Source organism: Oncorhynchus mykiss, chromosome 13, assembly GCF_013265735.2.
Source record: "Oncorhynchus mykiss isolate Arlee chromosome 13, USDA_OmykA_1.1, whole genome shotgun sequence".
Taxonomy (NCBI): Eukaryota; Metazoa; Chordata; class Actinopteri; order Salmoniformes; family Salmonidae; genus Oncorhynchus; species Oncorhynchus mykiss.
This window is the reverse complement of record NC_048577.1, coordinates 31,477,467-31,488,968: the sequence shown is the minus strand read 5'-3', so window position 1 is coordinate 31,488,968 and position 11,502 is coordinate 31,477,467. Positions and strand designations below refer to the sequence as shown.

General features: G+C 42.0%; 1 protein-coding gene across 1 annotated transcript in view; it reads left to right on the top strand.

Annotated features, from left to right (window-relative positions):
• The first annotated feature begins 6,952 nt into the window (after window positions 1-6,952).
• Window positions 6,953-11,502, top strand: part of LOC110486120 (parvalbumin-7) — a 38,740-nt gene continuing 34,190 nt past the window's right edge. The window contains exon 1 of the mRNA XM_021557490.2: window positions 6,953-7,180. The gene's annotated coding sequence lies outside the window, so the exon portion shown is untranslated. The remainder of the gene's footprint in view (window positions 7,181-11,502) is intronic.

Here is an 11,502-nt window from a genome sequence, read left to right as displayed (position 1 = left end):
GAGAACATGTCCAACATTCACTCACACACACACACACAAACATGGAAAAAATATGTGGTTTTGGAAAACTTCACGTGACATTTCACATGTGAATTTACGTGTTTTTAGAACACTTCACATGTGAAAACGTGTTTTTGGACAACAAAAACAGTGTCTATGATACACACACAGTGCTTTTAACGGTGTTTTCATCTTACATATTTGACACACTTGACTACATTGTGTATGTTATTTATACAATAATTATTATTCAATATGTCATCATCTGGGATTTGAAATCACAACTGCTTGGTTCACGGCATTATGATATTTCTGCTATGCCACCACACCTGTACTGCTACACTTTGGACTTATATACTCAAGAAAAACTATACTACTGTGTTTATCATAGTGATTCAGGGCAAACATTAAAACATAATAATATGACCCACCAACATTAGACAACTATACAGAAAACCGACAGATTGCCGAGATAAGTAAATTAAATCAATGTTGAGAGAATAGTCCGATTAAACTGAGAACTATTTTGCTAAATGCGTGCTGTAGATCAGTGGTCACCAAACTTTTCTAAGTCAAGATCACTTTCGCAGTCAAAAAGCAAGCTGAGATCTACTGCTCAGATGATTTATTTGTACATTAACCTCACACATGCAGTTTTGTAGGAATGAGGTTTGCGCTGTAGGCCTAATACATTATCAGAGCATATTGGCTATATGATTGGCCTGCCAATATTATTAATCAGACCATATTATATTTCAAAACTCGAGCTTTGATAACAAAATAGATCAGTTGGTTTAGCACTTGTGAGGCACTGAGCATGAATTTAAATAATTTGCTTTTTTATTTTACTGGACTGATGGTACCTGCATCTGATCGTCAACGAGATCAAATTACGACATCAGTGATCTTCAGGTCGAAAAGTCGGAGCTCTAGAAAGATGCCCGAGCTCCGACTTGGAATTCCGAGTTGGATGACGGTTTAAAACGATTTTTCCCAACCGCCTCTCACGGTCCCCGCTCTCTCCTTCCTTTCCTCCGGTGAGACTGACCAGAGCGAGGGGACACCGTCTTCCACCTGATGGCGAAACTCGAGCGAAACAGTGCTGAATATAAACTTAAACATGAACTCACTCATAAAAACAACAGTTATTTGCTGTATTCGTAAACAGTCTCTCTGTGGACATGAATTGAAAAGTTATTCAATCTTACGTAGGCTAGTAGCCTATTAACCTTGACTCTGTAGGCACGGTGATTTGAGCTATCCGATTGGGCAGCACAGTAGTTGCACTCGATTTAGTCACAGATTTGCCGGTCCGCCGGGTTGGCGGAGTTTGTTTCATGGGAACACTTTGCTAACCGGTGCGCAGGACTTTTTAATCAAGTGCATCTACTTGCAACAGATCAACACGGTTTTAAAAAAGGAGCGCAAGCCTTTATCGTTCGTTGGTTTTTCCACAATAAAATACTTGGTGATCGTCTAGGAATGCCTTGAAGATCGATCGTACTAGATGGTAATAGGCGCTCGCGTTGCCACTAGTGACGGTAGGAAATTGACATTGAAATAAAACGAAACGCAGTGCCATAATTTCGCAATTTCAATTATGGCACTGGGTGTCATATTCCATATTCTAGTGTCTGGCCTGTGATCAAGTCAGGGTCTGCGTCACAAATGGGACCTTATTCCCTACATTATGCACTACTTTCACCCAGAAAATGAGTGCACTCTATGTAATAGGTTTCCATTTGGGATGCAACAAGGCCTTATTATGTTGTTTTTACTTCACTTCCATAACTACCACAAATAAACCATCCCTTTGCCATCTGTTCCTGGCTGTAAGCTCTCTGAACATCTACTGTTGTATTCAAATAAAGTTATTATATTTGATTCTATTCATTTCTATTCAATTTGATTCTATTATATTTCCTTAGGGCCTCTCACCCCTATCCCTCATGAGCAGCAGTCATACAGTGCCCTTCTAATGACAAACCTGGCATGTCTGTGTCAAAGTCACACATACAATTAACCCCTGAGTCCCTGAGCTCAAATCAGATTCTCTCAGCAACGCTGTTCACTTCACTCGCACCAGAGTCCACCTGGTCACGTACCCAGAAACACTCCTCTAGTCAGTCAGGTGTGTTTGCTGTTCTGCATTTGAGAAAACACCAGTTGAGAGAACACCTGACTTTTCACAAAAGCATCCCTTTCTGTGGCTTATCAAGTATACTATGTTGGACCTTGTTGTTTAGGTTAAAACAATCTGACATACTCTTAATCTCTACTCAGTCCAGTGAGAAGAGGTCGGGCTACACATCTGACCCGGGTCTCCTTTCTATGTTTCTTCCCTCGACTGAGTTTTTTTCTGGCCACTGTGCTCTCGCTTCTGCTTTTCTTGGTCTTTGAGGACTAGGCCGGGTTACTGTAAAGCATTGTGACAACTGACAGGACTGGCAGGACTAAGGAGGATCAAGGAGTTAGCCAGATTGTTTAAGCAAGTTTTCATTAAAAAACATGTTTTTAAATTCAAGATAATCTTGACATGGGCATGGTCTTATTGGCTCAACAACCAAAAACACACATCTAAGTTTATCTTTCTTAATTAACTAGAACATCAATAGTTATTTCTGGTTATTTATAAAAGTTAGCTGGCTAGATTCTGCTTTGTAGTATACCCCTCTGAAGTGTTTGAATGTGTTGTTGTCTCACTTTCTTTAACTTCCTGTAAGCAAGTGTCAAACCAAGTAGTTCCTCTTTTCTTTCTCTGAAAAATGTGCTCTTAGAATTGTTTTGTGGGTATTTGATGGAGATTTTATTCTATCATCTAATATTAGTTGTTGGTTTGCACTTTCACACGTTATAGTGTTGAGAGAAATGTATACATACAGTAACTAATGAGCAAGTCCTTACTGTTCTCAACACAAGTTCACAAATGCCCTTCCCATCCTTGATTATATTAGTGATATGTGTATGATTGTAATCCGCACTCTGCATAAGTAAGCCTACTTCTATATCACCATTATGCAGTGCGAAAATACACCATGACATTCGGGGTCTCTGTATTGAAACCTTTTTATGAGCCTAATAATAAAAAATGCATTACCTTTTAATGTGGCATGAACATAAGCAGTCATGATATTTTCATCTGATTGTCAAACAAATCACTTCAAAAAGTAGGCATGTTCGTCCACTCCAAAATAATTCCAGCATCCAAACTGCCTGTTTACCAGTGCCATTTGATGAATGGAAATAGACATCTGTTACAAAACACCAAAAAGTATGCCTAGGGACATCTGCAGATTGCAATTGATTAGGCCTACATTAATTAGTTCTATATTGGTTAGGCCTACATTAATTAGTTCTATATTGATTAGGCCTACATTAATTGATGCTCTTACTGACAAATTTACATTTTTTTGTAGCCTGAAAAGTCGGGACACCTGAAATGGGGCTGAAACTGTCCCGGGAAATACAGGATGGTCAACTTACTAGACTAGGCTACAATGTATATTACCATGAACTTCAAAAACGTTTACCAGTAGCCAGTGATATGTGCGTAAACTCTGACTGCCGGTTGCGGTGAAAAAAAGTAATACTGCTTATACCTTAAACGCATAAAAAAGGCGGTTAACAGTGTTTGCGTGTGTTTACCTTGCACTAGGTCTACACTACTGCCACATGAACACACCCAGAATAGGTATCCTACATTCAATATATAGTAATACGAGTTGAATCAAAACACGTTTTACACCCTAGTTCATGAGTTGCCCATAGTTCATGTGTTAATGCTTGGAGTCTTCACAAATCGTGAAACACACCTTTCTTTCCTTACACTAATGACATTTATGACAGTGCTATTTGTCATTAAGCATTCAACAATTGAATTAGAACACTGAACTTAAACCCTGTACGAATCAAAGATCTTGGAGATCAGCAAAAATGCACTGCAGGTCTAAGTGTAACTATGCCTACGTGACGTTTCCTTACGTTTCACTGTGAAAACAGTTTTCATGGTAACACAAATCTAAAATAGTGTAGAGCTATGCCGTTGCAAAATGTAATGCTTCTAACCGAAAGAGTCAACTATAGAACTACTGTTATTATCGTATGTTGGATGCGCATTGGTGTCTAGCTGTAGGCTAGTTGTCTAGTGATATTGTCGACCATCATCAGCTGATCCAGGAAAGAAAACAAATATGTATTTTTTATTTAACCTTTATTTAATAAACCTCTAAATGCCCCTAGGAAAACGCAATTCATATTAACCTCACCACTCCCATCTAGTGACAACAACATGTTACTCTCATTCACTTGATCAGAAAAGGAATCCTAATTTTCAGTTGATTTTCAATGCAATGTTTCTTTTTAGAAAACCATTCCATAGTGAGTTCACAATCATATGGACTGTTTTCCTAATAGGCATTCTTCTCAGAAACAGATTTTCAGAAGAATCCTTTATTTTCAGGAGATAATTATACACATCTCATAAAATGGCTTTTCTCAAGGGCTTCTTCTTTTTGTTACTGATAGACATTTCATCATGCATCCTTTCCAGCTACTAGGTCACATTAAGGACTTGCACTAATGTGTGATTACCTTAGTGTGTCATCATTATGAAATATTAGAGCCAATAGCATCCCACACAGAGGAAGCTGGTGGGAGGAGCTATATGAAGAAGGGCTCCTTGTAACGGCTGGAATGGAGTTAATGGAACGGAGTCAAGCATGTGGTTTCTATTCCAGCCATTACAATGAGCCCGTCCACCTATAGCTCAACCCACCAGCCTCCTCTGATCCCACAGCATGACACACAAAGTAGCGTCTGATTGATTCACCCTATTCTATTCCGATATGTTTTATAGCAGGTTATTATTCAGAAGTGGAAACATTTTAAATGATGTCTTTCTGTACGGATAATGAGATCATAATGTAACTGTATAGGACCATTTAGACCAATAGATAGAGAGGGATGGATGGGAGGGAGCTGTTAAGTTCGGCCTCCCCTTTATAGATACATTATTGTAATTATAAGGCACCTGTGGTTTTAATCTAAGTGAATTGCTTTGGGGAGATTGGGGAGATATGGCAGTGGGCTGGCAGAGCAGAGGAGAACTCTCTAAAACTGCCTTTGAATGAGATATATAGAGGGGGGGGGGGGGGGGGTGCGCATCCACAGCACATTGTGTTGGCTTAGTCTTAAAGCAGCCCCATCTCTATCCCCCACACACACACACACATACACACACACAGCTAATGACATGTAGTTGAGGAAGGATGATGATGCAATCACACTTTCCAATGCTCGGGCAGTGGCTGAATGTAGCTTTCATAAACTAGCTTTTCATAGACAATTCTGTCTCTTTTATGTCCTATACTGTTGTAGCGAGCAGCACTGTATCCCAGCTTTCAAGTCAAGTCAAAATCCCTATGCTGGACCCCTGGACCTAAAGCCTTTCCAATCACTAAGGCAGAAGTCCACTCTGACTTCTCAACATCTCAAACACTGCAAATCAACTGGGACCCCTTCACCTATTCACAAAGCAACTTATAGTAGGGATGCTAATCAAGGATCAGGTCCTCCTGATCAAAATAATTTTGATCTAAAACTCTAAGTTCATCCTAGATCAGCACTCCTGTCAGAGACACTTTGTGAATTCCAGAACTAACACTGAGCCAAGGTCTAGAACAGCCAGCCAAGTCTAATAGACTAGACATAACATAATACATGTAAATCTGGGACACTCAAATTAGTATGATATGTTACATTTGTTATGGTTGCAAAAAACAGATGGTCAAACTGGATGGGAAGGCATATAATGCGAACGTGTTTGAATCTCATCACAGAAAACTTTAGCATTTTAGCTAATTAGCAACTACTTACTACTTTTTAGCTACTTTCAACTACTTAGCATGTTAGCTAACCTTTCCCCTAACCCTAAACCTTAACTCTTTAACCCAACTCCTAACCTTAGCCGTAACCTTAACCCCTAAGCCCTAGCCTAGCTAACGTTAGCCACCTAGCTAATGTTAGTATTAGCCACCTCGCCACCTAGCTAACGTTAGCCACAATAAATTGGAATTCATAACATATGTATCGGAAACAAATTCTACGTATTGCAATTCGTAACATATTGTATGAGTTGCAATTTATAACATATCATTAGAATTGTAATATGGAACATATCATACGAAATGGGGTGTCCCAGATTTACATTTACTATGTTATGTCTACCCCTGAGTCCAGGTTGGAACAGCAGGTTGATATGGGGATATTTCTCATTCTGTAATGCATATGGTAAGGATATAAGTTATCCTCGGGCACTGATCTAGAACCAACTCAGCCTCCCCCAAAGCCTAACTTAAACCATGAGGGTGAAAACACACACCTGACCCAAGATCAGTTTCTACTGTCTAGAGGCATCTTGTATAAAATAGCCTCAAAATATCCTTCTAAATAACCATACGACAGATGACAGAGAAAGAAGGGGAATTTCAATGTAATCTTTCTCTCTATTTATTTGTGTTCTTTTTTTCCTCTGATCTCCTTCACGTAACCTTTCACTCCTAAGTGCACTCACCCCCAGCCCCAGGCCAAACTGACATGTTCTCTTGTCTATCATCACCATCTCTCCATCTCTCATCAGAACTTCATCTGTAGGAGGTTCATCCCTCGCTCCACTTTGTGCTCCTTCTCCACACTCTTCCCTCTTCCATCACTTTTTCATTTCTTTCCTGCCTCAAGTTCTTATCCTCTATTCCCCTCCCTCCTCCCTCAACTCTTCTCCATCTCCCTAGCCACCCTTCCTCTCCCCATCCCTTCTTCCACTCTCTCCCTCCACTCTGCTGCAATCCCTCCCTCCTCTTAAACATCACAAAATCCCCTCCTATCCCAATCCAGCCCTCTCTCCCTCTCTCCCTCCCTCTCCATTTATCTTTCCCTCCCTCTCTCTCTCCCCTTCATCTCACCTCTAGCCACTCAGTGCTCTCTCTCCCTCTTCAGCAGCACTGCCCGCTCTCTTTCTCTTTCTACCTTTCTTTATTTCTCTCTCTGTCTCTCTTTTTTTTCTCTCCTCCTTTCTTTGGCTCACAGAAGGTTCCCAGGCTCCTGGTCCGTCCGTCTGTCCCTCTGCCCGTCCGACAATCCCCCTGAAGCCCTAGCACCAACCGGGACACAGACTCTCACAAAGGTAAGAAATAGGGGAAGAGGAGAGGAGAGAGGGGCTCTGCTTCCCTCAACTATCACTGATTCTGGAGGCAGACAGGACGAGGGAAAGGAAGAGAGAGGGAGTGGGGAGAATCCGAAATGAGAAGAGATGAAGTGGAAAAAGAAGAGGGAGAGAGGAGTGGAGAGGAGAGACGGTAATGCAGTGCACTGTGACTTGTGAGAAGAGAGGAATATAGAAAGAGATTTAGTTTGAAATGGTGTGTCTTGAAGAAACTGTCTGAGAATAGAGAAAGAGATTGATGCATGCAGTGGGCAGAATTGCAAAAAGGGAGAGAGGGATGGAGATGGATAGAGAAAATATCAGGAAAATGTTGGTGTATCAGCTGTGCGGCTACAGAAAGCATAAAGCAGCGGCAGCTCTGCCTCTCCGTAAAATCCCATTCACAAATAAGACCTGAACTCTGATTGGTCCCCGAAATGGTGTATGTTTGATTCAATGTGTGTGTGCACTGTATTTAGAGAAAGAGATTGAGAGAGGGTGAGAGGGAAGGAGGGAAATGGGAAGGGAGGGGGGGTGCGAGGAGGGGTATAGAACGTCTATTAGATAGCTCTTCTGTGGGTCTGGTGCTAATGCTGTGCTTGAGCGGCTGCTCCAGCAGCACACACCATGCAGGCTAACAGAGAGAGAGAGAGAAAGCTGAATTGAGTTTGAGTGTACGCTTTAATACGAGATGCAATGTGTGGAGGGGGGTCCAAATGGAAATAATCAGTGATGTTGGCTGTGCGGGTGGGTATACTTGTCATAATGCAGGCTTTAGATACAGAGACGATCAGTGTGACTTTACGACAGACTTTGGGACACTTCCCTCCAACCTGCCTCCCTACCCTTCCTTTCCCCTTCTCCACTACTCCCTGATTGCCTCATCTCTCACTCCAGATTGCTCCCCTTTGATAACATCTGTAGAAACAGAGCTGCACTCCTGGCATGCAAACAGCAGCCTGTAAGAGTGACGTTATATTTCTGGGAAACTGTCGTTGGTGCTGCAAAGTACGGGCAGCCTGAAGTATATATGGGGGAGAGAGAGGGATGGAGAGAGAGGGATAGAGGGATGGGGAGAACTTCAGCAACCACAAGGGAGTTAATGGGACAGAGAGGAGAGGGAGAAAGAGAGCACGCGAGAGTGAAGAGAGAAAGCATAAACTGACATATGGAGGGAATGAGGGGAATAATGAGTTGGCAGGAGAAAAAGAGGAGGGTTGGGCATCCAGAATAAAAGGAGTAGAGAGAGGGGGGGGGTAGCGATGAAGTGAGGGACAGAAGTAGAGAGAGAGGAGGGAGAGAGAAAGAGAGCGAGACGGAACGAGAAAGAGAAGGAGAGGCGGTAATGCAGTGCACTGTTACTTGTGAGCAGAGGAATATAGAAAGAGATGTGTAGATTGAAATGGTGTGTCTTGAGGAAACTGTCTGAGAACATTGAAAGAGAGAACAGGTTGATGCATGCAGCAGGCAGAATTGCAGAAATGTAGAGAGAGAGAGAGAGATAGGGATTGAAAGAGAGAGGGATGAGGGGACAGAGAGAGCGTCATGAGTATCAACTGTGCGGCTGCAGAAAACCGTAAAATCCCATTCACAAAAAAGACCTGGAATAGATGTTGAATTGACATCGGTGCCCATCTCCTTTTCACTACATAGAGTATCTCACACCCCATCACTCCTCTTTCATTAGAAGTGAATGTGAGGGGTGTGATGCATGACTCTAGACTGTATCACATCAGGATTTTCTAGGAATTCACTGATTTTGGAGTGTGAAATACAGCCTTGTGAAATATACCGTCGTATTTTTTGCAGCTGGGATCGACTGGGATACCCAGTACAGCACAGGAGTGATGGGGATGTGCACAGGAGCGTGGTGGAAGGGTGGGCTGTGGGGAGATTTAAGGGATGTGTCAGTGCAGGTAACTGAGTTCTTGTGTGGTACACCTTCCACTTGGCGGTAGCTATGTGTTCAAGGGTTCTGCCTCTGGTTTGGTTTGCTGCTGCAGTGTGTGATAGAGTAACTTTCGTCCTCCTTCTTCTTGAGGTGTCTCTCCACAAACCCTGTCTATAATGGTGGAGTAGTACAAGCATGTTATTGTGTGTGTTTGCCTGCAACCAAACCAGATCACACCAGAGCAGGCCTCTACAGAGCGATGTAGCACCGCAGTTAATGAAGCATATTTCATCCCCAATCCCTGACTCGGGCACGGGCAGATTAATGACCATGGAACATGGATGGGATTAGAGTACCAATCCAACAGAGATGATCAATCTAGCCAGCTAATACCAGTGTACCAGTACCAGTGTAGCAGCCCCACATACATCAAACTACAGTTATACTTATTATCTACTGTATATATTTTCTACAATTCCACATAGATGTGTGTGGGTGAAATTTCTGTGTGTGCAGTGCACGTATGTTTGAGTGAGTTTGAGTGAGTGGGTAGCTAGCTGTGTGCCAGTGGGTGGAAGAATAGGAAAATGTCATGATTACTTGGAAGAAGAGTATTTGTTTGTGTGGGATTGTGTAGGTGAGAGGTTGTTAGATGTTAGATGGGACCAGCTAATTGTGTGCGGACGGATCCAGAGTGCATGTTTGAATTTTTACGTGGGCAGTCTTTTAAACTGAGCTGTAGGAAACTAAAGCACAGCTGCATTCTACAGTCCGAAAGGCATCACTCGCAATTCAAAAACTACCTCACACACACACACACACACGCGCACGCGCACACGCACACGCACACGCACACACACACACGCACACACACACACACACACACACACACACACACACACACACACACACACACGTGTACACACACACACGCTTAGAAAAAAGGATTCCAAAAGGGTTCTTTGGCTGTCCCCATATGAGAACCCTTTTTGGTTCCAGGTAGAACCCTTTTAAGATCCATGTAGAATCCTCTGCGGAAAGGGTTCTACATGGAACCCAAATGGGTTCTTCAAAGGGTTCTCCTATGGGGGCAGGTGAAGAACCCTTTTAAGTTCTAGATAGAACCTTTTTTCTAAGAGTGTAACAGAGATGTGATGAAAATATGTATCTTCCCCCACTTAAAAGGTTACCTGCAATTAGCAATCATTAGCCAACAGAAAGTGACACATTCAATACTGCCTTGCACACTCTTGCCTGCATCTAGCTGATCTAGGGTGTAATCATTAGTCCAACATTTGCAAACGTTTGCTAACAGAATCAGCTGAATGAATACACCCCTGATCAATCGTAAACACAGTTCACTTTCATAGCAGCCACATTGTATTCCTTCTCACCTCTTTACACTCTCCTCTTCTCACCTTTCCCCTTAGTTTGTGGACTTCTGCTGTATGTGGCCAGACCAAAAAAAAACTCCAAGCCAAACCATATCATAACCGCTACACACAGCCTACAACGCTGTCACCATATTAGCTAAAGTAACGTCATTGTCAACATAGCTAATAGAACTAATGTGTCAGTAAACCCGCTACAATCATGCAGTAAAGTTACAGTGTACACTCAGTAAGCAGTTTAGAACAATAAATTAGTAAAACAAAAAGCTCACCTTGACTTGGAAGAGTTCCCGTGTTGTGTTGGAAATTCATAGCCAGCTAGCTAACATAGCATCCCTCTGTTTGAGCAGGGTGTTTGAGTCGTCTAAACTAGCTAGCTGCATTTATTAGCTCAGTAAGTGAAACTAAATGTTTAAAAAATATATGAAATCTCTCAATCTCTCTCTTGCTTGTCCTACATTTTGGAAGAAATTAATTTGTTCAAAATTGTTCAACTATTGTCTTTCGCTTTCTTTTAGTCAACTACTCACCACATTTTATGCACTGCAGTGCTAGCTAGCTGTAGCTTATGCTTTCAGTACTAGATTCATTCTCTGATCATTTGATTGGGTGGACAACGTCAGTTCATGCTGCAGGAGCTCTGATAGGCTGGAGAACGTCCTCCGGAAGTTGTCATAATTACTGTGTAAGTCTATGGAAGGGCATGAGAACCACGAGCCTCCTAAGTTTTGTATTGAATTCAATGTACCCAGAGGAGGACTGAAGCTAGCTGTCCTCCGGCTACATCATGATGCTACCCTGCAGAGTACTGTTGAGGCTACTGTAGACCTTCATTGCAAAACAGTGTGTTTTAATAAATTATTTGGTGACATGTGAATATATTTAGTAGAGTTTGATCTGAAAAGGAAAACTTTTAAAATGTTTTATTTAAAACAAAAAAAATGAAATTCACTGAAGAGGATGGTCCACTGCTGTGAGGAGTGGGAAACTCAGAGGCTGCTGCCTGCCTGTCAGTATCATGG